Here is a 20191-nt window from a genome sequence, read left to right as displayed (position 1 = left end):
GTCTCCAATTCCTAACGTTGCCAACTAATTTACCTTATTCTAATTAATATTGTTGGTGATACCACTATCTCACTTTTCCAACAATTTGCTGAATAGCATTTGCAAACTGGGACAATAATTGCAAACTGGAACATGAGTTTGTCACACTCAAGTTAATAGACTTTTTCTTAAATAGGTTTTCTCTTAAAGAATAAAGTTGTCAAACTTTAATTGTACAAGGCAGTAAAGCCTTTGAGAATTAAGGTTAGAGAAGTTATCTGTGGTAAAATTATAAGCTTGTTATACGTAGAGAAACACACTTACTAAAACTTGGTTTGCACATTAATGTGAATGTGAATGTACGAGTGCCACCAGGTTCAAAAGCATATATTCTAGTAGCTCAAATACCTCAATGTCATCTCATCTGCTGAACCAACTTTCCTATTTTATTGCTAGCAATATATGTATATATGTATTGTTATGGTTGGTGGGTTGATGCCTTAAAAGCATGTGTAAAGACATTATATTTTAGAATTAAATAAAATTACATTTTTCTTATAATTGAATGTTTGAATTATTACTGAATAATTATTATAAATATAAAAAAAAATTCGTATTAATTAATGAGAGTATGATCTTGTATGAGTACAGAAGATTAAGATCATATATAATGAATAAAATAGTCAGCAACATATTAAAGTATGGAATTTTTAATGAATGGTTGCTAGTACGATTTACTAAGTATTTTGTATACATGTGATCTACATCCGGATCGTTGATGTAGATAAACATCTTAGTGAATGTACTTTATAATCGAGGGCTTAAAAGATGTAGATAAACATCAATATGACCAAACTGCCCTCAGTTAAGTGTAATTAATTAATTAAATTTTAATTTGAAACCCATATAATTGAGAGTAGTTTGATCATATTGATAAAATTTTACTTATTTAATTTGAGTCCATGGTACCAAATATGTACGATTTCAAATTACAGGGTACCAGATGAGCATTATTGAAAATATAGGGTACCAAATTTGTATTTCGATAAAACACAAGGTACCAAATGAGTATTTACTCTTTATACAATTAGATTATATATGACTAGACTGATGTGAATTAATTTCTTTATAAACATAGGATGATCATATATGTATATCAACTAAATCCTGAGTGATCATGAACTCTTGTTCGTGTCTGTTGGGTCTTTGGATTCACTCGTTAAGGTCTCTTAGAATAATGAGGCTGGTGACTTTTGTTTAGGAGATTCAATAGCATGAATGGTTGGGAACATGATCTTACAAGATTTGGAATCCAAACTTTGCTAAAAGGTTCGAATATTGGTTCCCTTAAGGGTTAATTATGGAACTGAATAGTTATTGAGCTCAAATTTATAATATAATTATAAATTAACTATTCACTAGTATATTAATTGTACTTAAGGAACAAGAGGTAATTAGAAGGGAAAAACAATAATTTGGACCAGCTCTAGTTAACGAACAATAATTGAAGGACGCATGAAGTGATTTATCAATAAACTGCACAAAATAATTCTATTAATATAATTCCATAATAACTAAGAGTTCAATTCCATATTTATAGTTGAGTAAAAATGGAATTAATAAATAAGATTATTTAATTAAAGAGTTTTATTAATAGTCTGATTTATTGGAGCTTAGTATTATAGGCCTATGGTCCTCAAGTCACATCTATACTACAATGTCTAGGGTGTTGGTGGTATTGATAAGACAAATTGAGAAATGACTAAGATTGCAAGGAATTTATTTTCCTAGGCAAAGGTATGATTATGTGTAGCGAACCAATTTTTATTTATTTATTTAAATAGTTTGTGAATTGTTTATTTTATGGAAGTGTGTATGTTATGAATATTTAAATGTTTGTTTTATTTTTATTTAATTTAATTGTTTAATTGAATATGTGTTAATAATTGATTTTATTTCCTTCTTTATTTTGTGTACATGTATGTGAATGTGTGATGAGTGCATGTTGGTGTGTGTGTGAGTGCATGGCATGTAAAGTGTGCATGCAATGAAGATGAGCTTGAACCTAGACTAGAACATGGAAATAGGGGTTTCCTTGTTTAGAAAATGCTATCAATAAAGTGATAGAATTCTAGATAGCATGTATTCATAGTCATAAAAAATGAAACAAAAGAGAAGAGACGTAGAGATAGGGTGGCGTGAGTGAGTGATGAGCAAGGTTGACCACATTTTTTTTTAATTTTTATTTAAAGTGAAAACTAAAAGAAATAAAAATAGGATAGTTTCCTTTAACTAGCATAGTGCTTCGGCCAAGGGGGTTTAAAAGAAAAATGAGAGTGCTTGACTCTCATTTTCTTGGTGGTTGCCGAAATCACATGAGAGAAAAGAGAAGAAAAAAGAAAAGAAAAGTAAAGAGAAAGAGAGAGAGGCTCACCTAAGGAAGAGAGAAGGAAGAACAATGTAATGTTTATTTTTTATTTTTTTTAAGCGTCTTTTTTTCTTCTTGATTCTAAGCCTTGTTATTTTTGGGTGTATGGTGAGACTAGATGGTTGTGTTACTAACTAGTATTCTAAGGAGATCCCACTAGTATTTGTTTCGACACTATTTTCTACAAGAGGCATGAGATAAGGGCTATGTCTTGTTTCCTCTTCTTCTCCACGTTTTTGCAATATAGGTTGCATATTTGATTTTGGTGCTCTTGATTTTGTGTGATGCTTGGTTCAGATATGATGCTATAGGGATCCTACAAATTGAGTCTTTTATTTTGTTTAGCACTTTGTATTCTTATATGAATTTGAAAGTTATGGTGATGTTTGAATCGTGCGAGTTATGATAAAATATATGTTGATATTGATATTTCTTAAATAGTGGTGGTTTTGAAATTACAATAATGATATGTGATGTATAGGGAGCATGTTATAGTTCTTGTTTTGTTTCACTATTCATGCTATGATTTTATGTGGGTTATTGTACTATTTTTCTTTTGGAATCCTAGGGTGTCTAGCAAAGGGATTATTATGATGTTCTCTAATTTTTTTTCTCTCTTGATGTATTCAATAGGCAGCATGGTAGAGGTTGATTTCATTATGAGGTGTATGCATGAAAACGAAAATTTCTTCTACTTGTGAGGCTTTAGGTTTCGGCCAAGTGGTGTATGGATGTTCTAATTATTAGTTTGTGAGTTTTCACATAAGGCATGCTAGGACGTGTTCCGTTAGGTTTCTCTTTTTGAAGCATGAATGTAGAAATGTTGTTTTGCTTGCTTATATGATTTTGGCCTAGGCTATATTGTACGATGGGATATTGTTTCTAAATGTGTAAATGAGATTATAAATCATTATGGACTTGTGTAAGATGCTAGGAAGCATGTTAGATTTATCAATGTATTGTTGGCATATTATTAAGGTGTTATTTGTTATTTCATAATTCCATGTTACATGCTAAATTTTATTTTTAATATATATGATTAGCAAGCATGAGTAAACTAATGGTGATTTTGATGCCATGATGACATTGTATTTATAAATATGATTTTTAAGCAATTTTATGAATAAATGTGAATGTCATGATTTTATGTGATTTGGTGTTCTAGAAAGAGAATTTAAAATTATTAGTATTTTGATTTTTAATTTATTGAAGTCCTTTTTCTTATTTTGTTGTTTGAATAGGAAGCATGTTAGGAGTTGATTCATGACGAAAAGTGATGCATGAAAATGGTTTATATAAGGATTTTGGCTTTATAGGTTCGTCCATCACTATACTTTGGTTGAAAAGTTGTGTAATTATTCTTTTTAGATGTTATTATTTCAAACATAATTATGATTATTTAACAAAGTTGAGAATAAATGTATTGCCATGTTTTGAAAGAAATGATTTGGTGTCCTTTGCCTATAGGGTTCGACTATAATAGTATTTTTATGCATGATGTAACGTCTCAAATCTGCTAATAAGGCTTAGTGTCTTGATTAGCGTGTCGGGAGGGCAATAATTGATTTAATTATGTTATTACATGGATTAAATGATTATATGATTAGAAATGCATGTTTAGGTGAGTTAAATATGCATGCAAGCCAAACGGCAACAAGCATGCTGAATGCAAGCCGCCATGGCATGCCCATCTAGGGTGTTGTACTCACCCGGTCGGTGAAGATCGTGAACCCATTGCCTGGTAAAGCACCTGGGTCGGCATAGCCTTATGTGAATAGTCTATTATCTGTTTAAGTTGTGATTTTACTGGATTGAATTCTCATATGCTATGTATAGAGTTTTCTTGTTGGGCCTTGGCTCACAAGTGCTCTATGGTGCAGGTAAGGGCAAAGGAAAGGTCGACCCAGCATGAGTTGGAGGGCATGGAGCAGCGCGTACATGTTCAGCCTACCTAGCCGCCATGGCCGGGGTTGTTTGAAGGACATGTTGTAGACATTTGATTTTGTCACTTAGGTCAACTGTACCTTAACTTTTGAATTGTAAATACATTTTGAAACAGTATTTTGGGATCCAAGAGTATCGCTTTTATAACTTTAATGGACGTTCAACTCTTTTATACTTAATTTTCATTAAATGAGTCTTTAATCTAATTTAATTGCACTTTTTCGTTCTAAAACCTCGATTAGCGAGCTAATGGCACATTTTAAATCACAGGGTAACGACTCTATGGTAGTAGGGGGTTACAACTTGGTATTAGAGCGTTCCAAGATTTAAGGTTCTTGGAGATTGACCGAGCATGTATGCTCGTTGCCAGAGAGAAGCTCGACTCAAGGTTGGTCAGTATTAAGTGAATTATATGTTTGATTGCTTGTCTGAGTTGCCATGTTTGCCTGACTAATATAGATAGAGCATGATGAATTTACATACGTATAGATGATAGCAGGGCATGACCCCTCTGATTGCTATATGTCTATGTGATGTGTGCATTATGTTGACTTGCTGTTGTATTTGACTGATTGGATTGGGAGGTGGTTTTTGGATGTTGTTATCATGCCTGATGTGCAGCGTCATTGGTTGCAGGCATACTGAAGTTATGTCTCGATGATCAATTAGACTCTGCGACAATATGGCCAAAGATGACAACCAGGATCTGAACCCCCCACCTGCCCCACAGAACTGGCAACAGATGTTTGCCGAAATGCAAGCTAGACTTCAACGAACTGAAGATGAACTTCGAGAATTGAGGAACCAGGCTCCTCCTTGGGATGTGGGGTTATAGATTCCACAGGCTGTGGAACCAGTGCCAGCCCAGCCTGTGATGGAGAACATGTTGGAGCCTTTGTATGAAAGGTTCAGAAAGCAGCACCCTCCCATCTTTGAGGGTGGTCCAGACCCACTGCAAGCAGAGCAATGGATGAGCATGACTTCTTCTATCCTAGATTTCATGAGGGTGGAAGAGAACGAGAGGGTGGCTTGTGGCGGCTACATGTTGAGGAAGACGCCCGCATCTAGTGGGAAGTTGCTCCCAAAGGAGGGATGTGACCGTTATGACTTGGGATGAATTAAGAGATGCCTTCAATGAGAAATATTACAGTGTTGTAGTCAATGACAAATATGATTCTGGGGATGGACTGGTTATCAAAGCACAGGGCGAAGATAGGTGACCTTTGAACCAGAAGGGGAGGAACCCTTTATGTTTGTGGGGACAGTGAGTGGGCCACAAATACCTATGATCTCTGCACTAAAGGCTAGAGACCTAATGCATGAAGGTTGCATAGGATTCCTAGCAAACATAGTGGATACCTCTAGAATCGTTTCAGTTGGACCAGATGAGACTAGACTAGTGTTGCGAGTTTCTTGATGTATTCCCAGCAGACCTGCCAGGGTTGCCACCACACCGAGAGATCGAGTTCGTCATAGAGTTAGCGCCAAGGGCGAAGAAAGTATCAAGGACACCTTATAGGATGGCTCCATCAGAGTTGAAGGAATTAAAGATTCAGTTGCAGGAGTTACTGGATCTAGGATTCATCAGACCTAGTTTTTTGCCATGGGGTGCTCCAGTGTTGTTTGTCAAGAAGAATGATGGATCCTTAAGAATTTGCGTAGACTACAAAGAGTTGAATAAGTTAACTATTATGAATAAATATCCATTGCCCAGGATTGACAAATTGTTTAACCAGCTACAGGGGAAGACGATGTTTTCTAAGATTGACCTTCGGTCTGGCTACCATCAGTTGAGGATTAAGGAGGTGGACATACCTAAGACCGCGTTTGGTACGAGGTATGGACATTATGAATTCCTGGTTATGTTCTTTGGATTAACCAATTCCCCAGCAGCCTTCATGGACTTGATGAATAGGGACTTCAGGGATTACCTGGATAAGTTCGTGATCGTATTCATTAATGATATACTGGTGTACTCCCAATCAGAGATAGAACATGAGCAGCATCTTCGTTTGGTACTATAGTGGTTGAGAGAGCATAAGCTATATGTTAAGTTCAATAAATTTGAGTTCTGGTTGCCCCAAATAACATTTCTAGGCCACATCGTGAGTAAGGAGGGGATTATGGTGGACCCAGCCAAGATTGAGGCAGTGAGAGATTGGCTGAGGCCGAGCAATGTACCAGAGGTTAAGAGCTTTTTGGGAATAGAGGGGTACTATCGGTGGTTCGTTGAGGGATTCTCCAGAATAGACCCCCCCCCCCCCCCTTACTGAGCTGACGCGTAAGAAGACCAAGTATGTCATGACAAATAGATGTGAGAACAGTTTCAAGGAGCTAAAGCGGCGACTGATCACTGTTCCGGTACTGAGTCTTCACATGAGTTGTTCTTTTTATGATTTTATGCAAATAATTTGAAGTGATATTCATGCCTATTGTTGGTTTTGGCCTATATGTACTTAATGGGTCTTGTGTTTTCGTGAGATGATTATCACATATTAGTTATGATATGTATTCATAAAATCTTGGCATGATTTATAAGATAATATGTTGGAATTATAGTAGCTTATTTTGCTTATGTGCTTCGGCCTACATGCATTAGAGTTAGGGTTGTGGGATTTTATTATTTTGGTTCATGAATTACAACTCTTGAGGACACTAATGTTTTGACCATAAGTTGTTATGTATATTGGTATTTTTCCCATGATATTATGTGTGGCATGATAGCATGATTCTGTGTATGAGTTATGTTTGATTCTAGAAAAGTTGTGTAACTTGTTATGAGATAAATGCCTCATGTGTGTGGCCCATGCACACGTGGAATATTCTTTGACGAGTTCATGTATGTTTTACATGATATTAAGACAAGTGTTTTGACTATTATTCTAGGCTCGTTGTGAAGTATTCCTGCTCTTGTTTGCCTTGACTTGAGGTAAGGAAGTTAGTTAGACTTCTATGTAATATTGTTTTGAATGTTTGAAAACAGGTACCTTAAGTGGTAAGTTGATACAAATATTATGATTGTTCTGTTTTGAATGACTGTATGAAAGAAAACAAAGTTGTTAGTGGTATGTACGTGACACAACAAATGTGTTACTAAGTGTTGTACCCCAAAAATACGAGCTGAAATACTCAGCACGGGGTACAGCTGGCAGACAAATGTATGAAGAAAGTGTGCAAATAAAACATCTAGCTAACTCTGGAGTGAGCAACTCGAGTCAAACTTGACATCTTACGACAACCAGATAGTTTCCAGATCCCCTCTAATGCCAATCACTTAGTTCGAGATGCGAGAGAACCAGATCGCGTACATGAAATTCTAAGCGTGACCCATATCAGTTCAGATTAGTTCTTCGATCCCCAGCTCGAAGGAATTGTTCAGCTCGCGGAAGCTTGATCATGACACACATTGAAGGATCCCAAAAAACTCGGAGATTCCTTATACACTTATTAATGCTCAGATATTATTCTGTATTTATTACCTGATATTGGAGGCATAGAATCAATAGGCATTAATATATTTATGTAAATGGGATGTTACCCAAAAATGTATATTACCATATTTATGCACGGTTACCTAAAAATGTCCAGGCAAAATTCCCTATAAATATAGGGGAGAATGGACAGAAAGGGGGATGAACATCTTGTATACCCAAACTCTGGTGAAATTGTGGCAAACAAACTCACGCTGAGAACAAAATAGATCAATAAGAGTGACTCGTGGACTAGGTGGATTTTAACCACTAAACCACGTAAAAGTGTGTGAGTACTCTTGATACTTTCTATTTTTCCAATTACGGTTTGGCAAAAGCCTAATATCTATATTTTTGGATTCCTTAATCCATTGTTGGTGAAAAACCCCGTCAACAAATTAGTGCTTTCGTTGAGAGCATATTAGGGTTAATTTCCCACACAAGTTTCACCTAACAGTCACCATGGTGGTCACCCAACCTATGCGTGATAACAAGACGGAGCAACTTGATGATCAAGAGGCTCACCTTGCAGCCATCCCCACTAGAAAAGGCTCATTTGCACAACGTTGTCATTGAAAATAACATGTGGACCAAGATAATGCTAGGAGCTCAGCCTCATGCCCAACAAATCCCCATCCTGGGTATCTGACAGCCATCGAGATGGAAATGCCCAGTTAAGGAACCATCTTGCCCAAGCTAACAACCAGATTAAGGAGATCTTGGCTCGATTACCCCTTCTTGCAACTGATGTTAACATTAGAAGGAGGCAAAGTGGGTCCCATAGGTCCCACAGGAATAATCGACCCAATCTGTGAGAACTGCAACTCCGAGCTCCATACCGTCTGAGCAGATACCTTCTGACCCAATCTCCCTCTTAAACTCAAGAGTTACTGTTCCTTCCTTACAATCCATCACTGTGCTCATACTTGACTAACCCTTCCATATTCAAAATCCTTACATTGTAATTGTCTTCAAAAATACTTCAAGTAACAGCTGATATGCTCACCATTCTTAACATGCTTCTGATCAAATTCCTTCATACCTAATCTCTTCCCTTCCTGTATTATGACCTTGAGTACCCTTGAAAAATGAAGTTAATACCTTCTGAAACCTTACCTATGACCTTGCTGCTTCAGTCGTAATATCATCAATGAAGTAGTTGCTCATATTCTGATTCTAGCAGAGGAGTAGTTCAACACATCACTAGTGAACCTGAATGCAACCCATCCATGTCGTTTCTCTATTCTCTGCTTGTCGGACTTATCCATGTTATTGAAGTATAAAACGATTAGGAACCTTTACTATTAATCCATCACACCCCACTCAGTACAAGAAATAATTCATGAAATGTCTCTTTCTGTGATCCTTATCTAGTAATAACCAGATCGATGATCAACTCCTAAAGACATTATCCTATCTTGTAACGGGGCATTTAAACTCTTCATCCCTAGCAGGCGATATCCACGAGTCCCATGATACAATGCTCTGTCCAATCCATCCTTAAGTCAAACACTTCTTCAAGTGAACCAATAATTCCTTAAGCCATACTAGTATCATTCTTACTGACCAATTTAATTTTCCTTCAGTCTAATACTTCGAGAGATGTCTTCGACAGTCCAGGGTTGTCCCTTATGTATCACATTACCTTTCCCTCAAGCCCATAACAAAGCTCTCATTTGACAAGTTCAACTACTTCCCTTTTCTCAACAAGACTAGTGTCTCAAGCCCTTTGTATAACAACTTTGTGGTATGCACTTCATAACTAAATATTTCCTGGTGACACGCAACTCTGAACTCTTCAAGCTTGTTATCTAACCAAAAACAAAGACTATCAAACCCACTAGTCACTTTTGAGTAACTAGCCTTGAGCTCTGAATGTACAAGGCATCCCAGTCTTCTCTTCTCTACTCCTAGGAAATCCACCCTAGCGTACAAAATCATCCCATATAAAGAACGTACCCCTACCTGGAATCTTTCCAGGTAGTGTCTTCCTCTTCTAATGCATACTAAATAACATCATTAGGCCTCATCCATATCTTGATGGCCAACCTGTAACCTGGACCCCCTTCCTGTCAAAACCAGGAGCCATAGAACCATCAAAGGTTCTTCTTTTCCGGTATCCGAGTATCCATTCTTACTAAATCTCACTAACAAGAATATCATCACCCTACATGTTAAATAACATGACCTTGAACCTTCAACTCATTTAAGAGTTTAGTCCATAAATAGATCATCATCTCCGGGCTACATCAATCTGTAACATAATCAAAGTGGATTGACCAACCCACCACACTCATTGACATACATTGTCGCTATCTTACCACTTTCGGCATCCTTCTGCCACAAATACTTAATATAACTATTCTGCCGCAATTTTTTCTCCTCATGTTATCAAGAATGGGATTAGCTATACCCATTTACTAACCAACTCCTGAACATACCCAAACCTTCCTCAAAACTAGAGGATACTGCTTCCAAAGCCTTCCATACAATAATCCCTATATGCTTCCCCCAGTAAACCTGCTGCAAAAACTCAGGGGCAGATGAAGGATTCCACCCTATCTATTATCTGCAACCCTTACTAAAACAAAACCAGATTCGATTAACCATTCTGAGCAAATACAATCTGAATTAATCTGCCTTCACCAACTAAACCCCCTCAGCCCTAACGTTTATACCCAAACCGTCCCAAGGGCAAATCCAATTAGCAATAATAATCAAGCACACATAAAGCATACCAAGCACCAATATTATGCATAAATTATCAAATTTCTTTATTACTAGATGCACTCATACTTACTATGCTTCCCATACCAATAAACATGTATAGCATATAAGTTCAATCTAAACATATAATCACCTGCAATCCTTATACCAATCATTATCCAAGTATTCATCCACATGCAAGAACAATGCTAATCAGCATGCCTTAATATCATCATGCAATAGTCAAGGGCCAGGCCCTATCAGTATCTCATGCTCCCTATCAATCACACCAATTAATACACTCATATTTCATTCAAGCACTTAAGCATACAATTTCATGTATTCCATTACAAACCCTTGAGTCGAGCTTGTCTTTAGCGATGAGTGTACAAGTCCAGCTAGTCTTCAGGAATCCATAAACCTAGACGGCTCTGTTTAGAATAGTGCAAGACTTGCTAATCAAGTCATTTAAACAAATTGTGAATCAAAAGTCATCAACTGATTAGGAATAAAAGACTTTGGTCATAACTAAGTTATTTTCGTTAAAAATGGAAGTTTAATACATAGACTCTCAAAACAGGGTTTGGATTACTTATTTACAAAAAAAATCCAGTAGTTATAAACAACTCAAGCCACTCTAATGGAAAAATACTCATTTTAGGTTTCCGTCCCTGTATAATCCCTCGACCGCGGTGGTCGAGCAGCTGACAATGTACACCTCGCCCCCAGAGCTCTCCAACTCATGGTTGAATCTACATACCCCTGCCCTTACCTGCACCACATAGCACCCGTGAGCCGAGGCCCAGCAAGAAAACATAATATTTATAGCATGACTAATTTCAATAACCAGGTATTTCACAACTCATAACCAAGTAATCAGCAATTCACAACATTCACCTATTCAGTGAATACAATCGACAAACTAATAGTTTGTCATCCAGATAGTCAACATATCATATTTATCAGATTACAACAAAAATCATGATCATAATCAACAATTCATTTCAATCATTACGCAATATTTAGGGTCGGCACCCTTAGGCCGCTCCCTCTATTTAACCCATTGTCTTCGACTCACTTAGGCCGCCCCCAGTGTAATACCCATTGACTCTGGCCAGCTTAACCGAGCTCAGTGATTAATAAGCTGTCCTCGACTACCAGTGTCCGAGCCGTGCCTTGTGCGCAAATATTATTTACGGCACCCTTAGGCCATTTATCTTATGTCCCATGGAATAATACCATCTATGACATCATACAAATATAGGGAGCTCATAGTCCCATCACAATCACATAATAATGCATACAAATATAGGGAACACTTAGTCCCAACCTAACCACATAATCGAGTGCAGTTTTCTTACCTCTTGTTCAAGCGAGAAACACTTTACGAATGACCCTCGAGAGCGATCGATCTTTTAATCCCTTAGTGGTCACCTATTCATAACCAAATATGGAATCCAATTAATGAGAATACCAATAAATGAGTCTTAACCTAAACCTCACTCTCGAGACCCCGAATTGTACCCAAACGGTGAGTAGATTCGATCCCGAGCTTTAAGGATTGAAACTCCAAGCCAAAAACACCCAAAATATGCATCTAAGAAAATAGGGTAGCGCTACCCCCCCTAGTGCCCCAGCGCTACAACCAGGGACATTTTTCCCTGGCTAGCGCTGTAGCGCTACCCTCTGGCGCTATAGCGCTAGGAGCAGGTAGACATGGCCCTGGTTCTTCTTCCTTCGAGTTCTCCATTTTCAACCTGTTTCAAAAACTTCCAAACACCATTTAAACCCCCAAATGAACCCAAATACCATATATACTAGTCCTAGGCATCATAACCTACCCAACCTTTGCCAAAAACCCCATTGGATTCTCTACCTTCAAACCCAAAATCCCAACCAAACTCAGTAACAAAACAGAGCAGAAAACCAAAGTTCTAGTTGTTGGAATCTTACCTCAAGCTCGGTATGAACTCCTCTTCAATGATGGAACAATACCCTAGATCCTCAACACTTGATTCCCCAGCTTAATTCCTCAAAAGAAGCTTCAAAATTGAAGAAGAAAAATGAAGAAAATGACAGTCGGTTGAAGAAGCAAGAGGTGCTCTGTTTTATCCTACAATTTTCCAGCCTAAGTATTGATATATATCCTTAAAGGTAAAATGACCTAAATGTCCTCAAGCTTAATTAAAATCTTTAACAGCCACCAAGGGCAAAATCGTCCTTTCGCACCTATCTCGTTAATCATAATTAGCACGCTCCAATTCCCGTTATTCTCAAATACCAATAATTCATATCTCGTTACCCCTTAACTCCCGGCAACGTTCTAATTGTAACGACCCAAAATAGCTAATAAGGCTTAAGGGCCTTGATTAGCGTGCCAGGAGGGCATGATGGGATTTATGTGTGATTATTTTATGAATTAAATGCATGGTTATGATTTAAAGCATGTTATATGACTATTTGTTTATCTGAGATGCATGACTATGTAAGTTAGTGTGCATGTAGGCCCGGATCGTGTTAGAAGGGCATAATTGTAATTTGGCCATGATTGGGCGTAACTGTATTGATATGTGTTGATTGTTGAGGCCACAGTGGTATGTGGATGTATCTGTGCTTTGTGACTCGAGGCGATCCCAGTGGGCAGGCTAGCGGAAAGTGATGACAAGAATTTATACCCGGCTCGGGGCGAGCCTGGGGGTACGAACAGGAATTCAGAGAAATAGATTGAGATTTATTTTGATGATGGGGGATAATTATTTGGTGATTTATCAGGTAGTGGGAAGCAACGGGAAAATATTAGAGACACTTGAGGATTAGCGGGAATTGGGTGAATGACTAAAATGGCCCTACTTGAACAAAAGGATTTAGAATTTATAGGGAGGGCGTTTTGTTCATTTGGCTTTTGGAGATAGGTTTTTATAAGGCTTTATAGAGAGAGGGAATGCTGAAAGAAAAAGAAAAGAAAGAAGAAGGAAAGAAAGAAAAGAGAGAAAACAGGGGGGGTTTTCTCAAGGAACGGTTTGTGCGTTCTTGCACCGTTCCTTTCCGTTTTTCTTGGGGAAAAGCTTTGAGGGAGAGCAAGGATAGGCTGAGCATCAAGGATCTTGGGTTAGACTTGAAGATTTGGCAAGAACACATCAATGTTTGAGGTAAGTTTTAGAGATTTTCGGTTTTAAGGGTTTTGATGGTTTGAGCTGTGTTTTGAGCTGGATTGATGGGAATCTCAGGGGATTTCTGGGCAAGCTTTGAGGGAGAGCAAGCTAAGGAGGCCTAGGGTTGAATCAAGGTCGAAATTTGCAGCAATGGTATGATTTCTAAGACTTTAACATTGTGGTTTGCTTGAATTTCTGGTTTAGGGTTGTTCATGGTAGATTTTGAGATTTGGGATAAATGATCTTGGGATTTAAGGATTTGGGATGCTTGGGATGAATGGAGAGTGTTCATAAGCTTGATTTTGAGTTTGGTAAAGATTTGGGGAAGTTTGGTTTGAGATTGGGTGAAAGAAATCGCAGAAATGGGATTTTGGGATTTCTGGGCTGCAACTAGCGCTACAGTGCTAGTCAGTGGGCGCTATAGCGCTAGTCCCTGTTTCTGGAGGGGTGTTCTGCTTGTAGTGCTACAGCGCCCTCTTTAGAGCGCTGTAGCGCTGAACTGTTCACAGAGGGGAATTTTTGAGTTTTGATGATGGATTTTGACCTAGGGTTCGGGGCTTGTTTCCGCCACTTTGTTTTGGGGATTTGGGACTTCCCGGGGGCTCGGGATTGGTCCCGAGACTAGGTATTCGGACTTGGGGTTCGGTGTTGACTTTGGCCTATGTTTGTGCCTAGGTGTGCGCTAAGGCTCGGGAGGGATCGTGCTCAAGGAGTCAGGTGATCTAAGCTATTGATTGGAAAGGTAAGAAAACTATAACACCCGAGGTTAGGGCATGGCCCCAGATTGTATTACGTGCAAATGTTTAAACCTTAAATGAATCATGATGTGTGTGAATGATTATTTCGAATGTACTATATGTGTGATTATGATGAAATGAGCGGCAAGGGCCGAGTACGGCGTAAGCCGGGGCGGCCGTGGGCCGAAAGTAACACCTAGCACATGGGATGCTATAGTCAGGGCGGGGCCCGGTGGATACATGTGTTATGCTATATTCAGGGTGGGACCCAAGGGATACATGAGTTATCCTCGCGGTGAGAACCGATACCCCAGGCTTCGGTAAGGCTCTGGGGCGGCTTGGCCGTGTTTGCTTAGTCTAATGATTGACTTGTTTATTTATGGATTATCTGTTATGATAACTGTATACATTGCATATGTTATGTTCTGCATGAGGTTTCTTGCTGGGCTTCGGCTCACGGGTGCTCTGTGTTGCAGGTAAGGGCAATGACTGAATCAACCAACCATGAGTACGGAGAGCGTGAAGCGGCGTGTACATGTTCGGTCTGCCCGACTGCTTTGGTTGGGGGTTTATTCGAAAATGGCTGTAATAATCTATGATTTTATGATTTCTTAACTGTAACCTTATTTCAAAAATGTAATTAGTTTTCAAACCTTATTTTGGGATCCCAAATGTTTAATAATAGAATTTTTAATGAAACGACGCATTTTCAAAGATTACAGCCTTAACTTTTAATTAGTCACACTTTTGTTTCAAAACCTCGGTTAGCGAGTTCATTGCACACTGTTTTGTCTTAAAAACTCACTTAGTAACGGCTCTAAGGAAGTAGGGCGTTACACTAATCACCAAATTATCCCGGGACTCACCCCGAGCCCTGAACTTAACCCCGTTATGACCAAACCGCTAACCAATTCTCAACGATCGTCTCATGTCCAAAAGCTCGAACAAATCCACGTTATAATGTGGCCTCAACAATAACTGCCAATAAACAAATAATTATACAATTATGCCCTCAATGGCACAATTACCAAAATGCACCCATAACAAAATATATACCCATATGCATGCATTCACCATCATATAATAATATGATCCACATAAACACGCATATAATCATATAATAGCACAAATAATCAATTATGGCCCTCCCGGCCTCCTAATCAAGGTCCTAAACCTTATTAGGAAATTTAGGGTCGTTACATAATCAGCTCCTGAATGACCTAGACGCTAAGGATCCAAACCTTAAGCGGCTGGCCCTGATGGAAGAGATGATGAAGAAACTTCTATCTGGAAAAGGAGTCAATGATTATGATTCTGATGAGGAGCTCGAGCCTTTTGCTCCTAACATTGCAGCAACTCTGTATCATGTTGGCTTCAGGATGCCGACCATGCCCATATATGATGGAAACATTGACTCGTCCATTCACCTCAGGGCCTTCAACACGTTAATGATGGCCCAAAACATCGGGTTTGACCTAAGATGTATCTTGTTCACAACAAAACTGACTAGACTGGCCAAGTAATGGTTCAACAAGTACAAGAAACATTCAATATCCTTGTGGATGAAACTTTCTTCTGAGTTTAAGAGGCAGTTTTGAGCTGTGAAGGATGCTCGTGTTGAAGCTGATTCATTGGCCAACATCAAACAACAGCCCCGTGAGTCCCTGAAGGCATATCTGAACCAGTTTGCCAATGCAGCAGCACGAGCTAGGGATGTTGATGACAACTCCAAGCTATGGCTATGAGGACAGGGATCACAGTACGAGGTCATTTATGGAAAGAGATCTAGCAGAAATGAGTTAAGAGTGCATATGAATTCCTGGCTCGAGCTAAGGAATGGATAAATCTAGAGGACACACAATCTACTATCACAAGAACCAGGTAGAACCTTGTTCAGTCCACTGGAGCGATAACGGATGCTGCAGCTACGGCTCAGCCCGCTACCCAGAATAACCAACTGGGGGGTAATAAGCAGAAGGGGAATGGTGAGGGAGACCAGAATGGCACTAAAAAGAATAATCCCATTGAAAAGAAAAAGTCCATCTACACAACCTATATTTACCTAATAGATAGACGAAGCGTATCTTCTTGGCAAACTCTAATCTCCTTCTATGGAAGAAACCATAACCCTTGAGGCACGAGAGGGCGAAGAGAGACCCAGCCAAAATTTTCCTATATCACAACGATATCGGTGACAACACTAATGATTGGCATCAGCTAAAAGATGAGATTGAGTCTCTCATTCAGGCTGGACCGTTAGCCCAATATGCCAAAAATAGAGTAGCTCCCAATCAGCCTGCGAGGCAAAACATTCAACCAGCTCAGGAAAATCTGGCCAATCAATCCCATGCTAAAAAAGATCATGGAAATTAGATCGCCCCTCCTCCAATAGAAGGGAGGGACATAGCCGCTATTTCCAGAGGACCTCATTTGGCGGGCACGAGTAATGGGGCCCAGAAGAGGTACATACAGGAGCTGAAAATCTACAATGATAATGAGTTCGTTGCGGAGCAAAGATTGTCAAAACAACAGCCGTTTGAGAAACAACCAATCATTTTCATGGAAGAGGACACTAGCCACGTCCAGTTCCCACATAATCATTCGTTGGTGATAACCGTTCATCTCGCCAATTGAAGATTACAAAGAATACTAATTGATAATGGGAGCTCTCTAAATGTGCTATTCAGGTCCACCCTAGAAAATATGGGACTATCTGTAGATTATCTTAAGGTGACCTCGATGACCCTATACAAATTTTTGGGAGAAAGAATAACAACCATTGGGACTATCTTGCTTGTAGTGATGCTCGGAGATGATATGCGAGTTATGGCTAAAATTCTCGAGTTCGTTGTAATTGATTGCTGTTGGGATGACCTGCGCTGATGACTTTTAAAGCTATCACCTCAATTCGACATTTAGCAATGAAGTTCCCCTCGACCTCAGGTATATGTACTATAAGAGGAGATAAGCTCACTGCCAGAGAATGCTATAACATTTCTATGAAAGGAATATTACAACCCGGGCAGCAAGCGATGGTCATCATTAAGGGAAATGAGGAGCCTTGGGTAATGGAAATTCCCCATGGGGTGGAAGAACCTCAGGAAGGAGATAACGAGGTCGCCCAACAGGATGACATTGATTCGAGATTAGGCGAGGATAGGCCTGAGCTCCAAGCATTGGAGGATCTCGAGGAAATCAGTATCGACCCAAAGGTACCTTCAAGAGTCGTAAAGGTTGGAAATACTCTTGGAACTGAAAGGAAAAATGAGCAAGTCAAGTTTTTAAGAAATAACATGGACGTCTTCGCTTGGTCACATGAAGACATCATGGGAATCAATTCAAATGTTATGATGCATACTTTGAATCTAGACAGGAATGTGCCTACAATGGTACAGAGACGAAGGCTTTTGGGGAAGGAACGATCAAAAGCTTTAGAAGAAGAAGTAGCTCGATTACGTAAGTGTGGGTTCATAAGGGAAGCAAAATATCCGACCTGGATTGCTAACCTTATTTTATTCCCAAAGCCCAATTGAAAGTGGAGAAATTTCATTGACTTTTCTGACCTCAATAAGGCTTGTGCTAAGAATTATTTTCCACTACCTCAAATTGATCAGTTGGTGGACGAAACAGACGGTCATGAGCTCATGTCTTTCATGGACGCATATTCTGGATATAACCAGACCGCAATGAACCCTACATACCAAGAGCACACTAGCTTCATGACTGAGCATAAGGTATACTGCTACAAGGTTATGCCATTTGGGGTGAAGAATGCTGGTGCAAAGTATCAACAGCCAGTTAACAAAATGTTCGTTAACCAGATCAGGGTCACTCCTAACATTCTTCTACTATGTGAGTGAGAGACTCCTCGGAGCAGAGTCTCAATATCCACTCATGGAGAAGCTAACTTTTTTCTTATTGATAGCTTCTCGGATACTCAGTCCCTACTTCCAGGCACATCCCATCAAAGTGCTCACCAACCAGCCTCTTAGGCAAGTCCTCCAAAAGTTTGAGTCCTCTAGGAGAATCCTTAAATAGGCAGTCGAACTTAGTCAGTTTGATATTACTTACCACTCGAGGACTACCATAAAGAGGCAAGCGTTTGTGGACTTCATCATGGAGTGCACTTGAATGCATGAAAGGTCCGAGGAGGCCCAACCTATTGGGTCCATATAGAAGTTGCATGTGGACAGGTCATCCAATGAGAACAAGATCGGAGCAGGATTAATCTTGGTGTCCTATGAGGGGCATAGAGTTCACAGTACCCTGAGATTCGGCTTCGATGCCTCAAATAAAAAAGTTGAGTATGAGGCCCTTATAGCCGAACTGAGAGTTACCTTGGAGCTTAAAGATGAGGGACCTGAAATATACAATAATTCTTAGCAGGTTGTGTACCAAGTCCTCAGAGAGTACCAAGCTCGAGGAACCAAGAGGGCTGCTTACTTGGCCAGGACCCAAGAAATGTTACACAACTTCAAGAGATTTACCATCCGATAAGTCCCACGGGGACAAAACTCCAACATTGATGCTCTAGCAAAGTTAGCTACCACCAAGGATATGGAGATGATCGATGTGGTCCCAATTGACTACTTGGCCTCTCCAAGAACCGTAGCACCCGAGGAAGTGGAAATGGTAAAGTAGGACAAGAAAATGGCTCGAAAGCTACTTTATCAGGCTCCTCGATACGTGATCATGGACAAAAAAAATTATAGGCGAGGATATTCACTAGCACTACTCAGGTGTGTGTCTAAGAAGGAACCCAAATTCCATCCTCCGAGAAATGCGTGAAATGTTCTGCGGTGACCACACTGGGGGGCAAAGCCTCGCCAAGAATATTCTGCAACAAGGGTACTTCTTTCCCACGATGAACAAAGATTTGATGGATTATGTCAATAAATGTGACAATTTCCAACTATACGCTAACATCCCCCAAGCTCCTCCAAATGAGCTTACTTAGATAACAAGTCGTTGGCCATTCACAATCTGGGGCATTGACTTAATAGATTCCTTGCCCATGGAAAAGGGAGGAGTAAAGTATGCGATTGTGGCAATTGACTACTTCATGAAGTGGGTTCAGGCCGAACCTCTAGCTACAATCACCTCCAAGAAGGCACTGGACTTCTTCATCAAGAACATTGTTTGCCGCTACAGACTCCCGAGGAAGATTGTCTCCGACAATGGCCTAAAATTTGACAGTGATCCGTTCACTGAATTTTGTGAAAGGCATGGAGTCATCAAGAGTTCCTCCTCTATAGTCCATCCTCACACAAACAGACGAGTGGAAGCGGTCAATAAGACACTTGAGGCCACTTTGAAGAAAATGTTGGAACAGGCGAAAGGCGCTTGGCTCGAGGAGCTGCATATAGTACTATGGAGTTACCGTACCATTGCTAGAACCTCCACCAGCCATTCTCCATTCTCCATGGCCTATGGGTATGAAGCCATGATCCCACTTAAGGCTGTCATCTCCACACAGCGAAGAATGACGTATGACCCGACCACCAGTCATACTTTACTTTAAGAATCATTCGACCTTGTTGAAGAGCTCTGAGAAGCTTCACAGCTTTGAGTAGCATCCTACCAACAAAAGGTGGCCAAGTATTTCAATTCTAAAGTGAAGGACAAGAAGTTCGAGGTCAGGAACTTGGTGTGAAAAGTTTTCGTAGTAACCCAAGATCCAAGTATTGGATTGTTGTTCCCTAGTTGGGAAGGTCCATACTAAGTCGACAGCACCTTTTGTTCTAGGACATACATGTTGGCCCGACTAAACACGGA

The sequence above is a fragment of the Humulus lupulus genome, chromosome X, assembly GCF_963169125.1.
Source record: "Humulus lupulus chromosome X, drHumLupu1.1, whole genome shotgun sequence".
Taxonomy (NCBI): domain Eukaryota; kingdom Viridiplantae; phylum Streptophyta; class Magnoliopsida; order Rosales; family Cannabaceae; genus Humulus; species Humulus lupulus.
Note: the sequence above shows the minus strand (reverse complement) of the source record.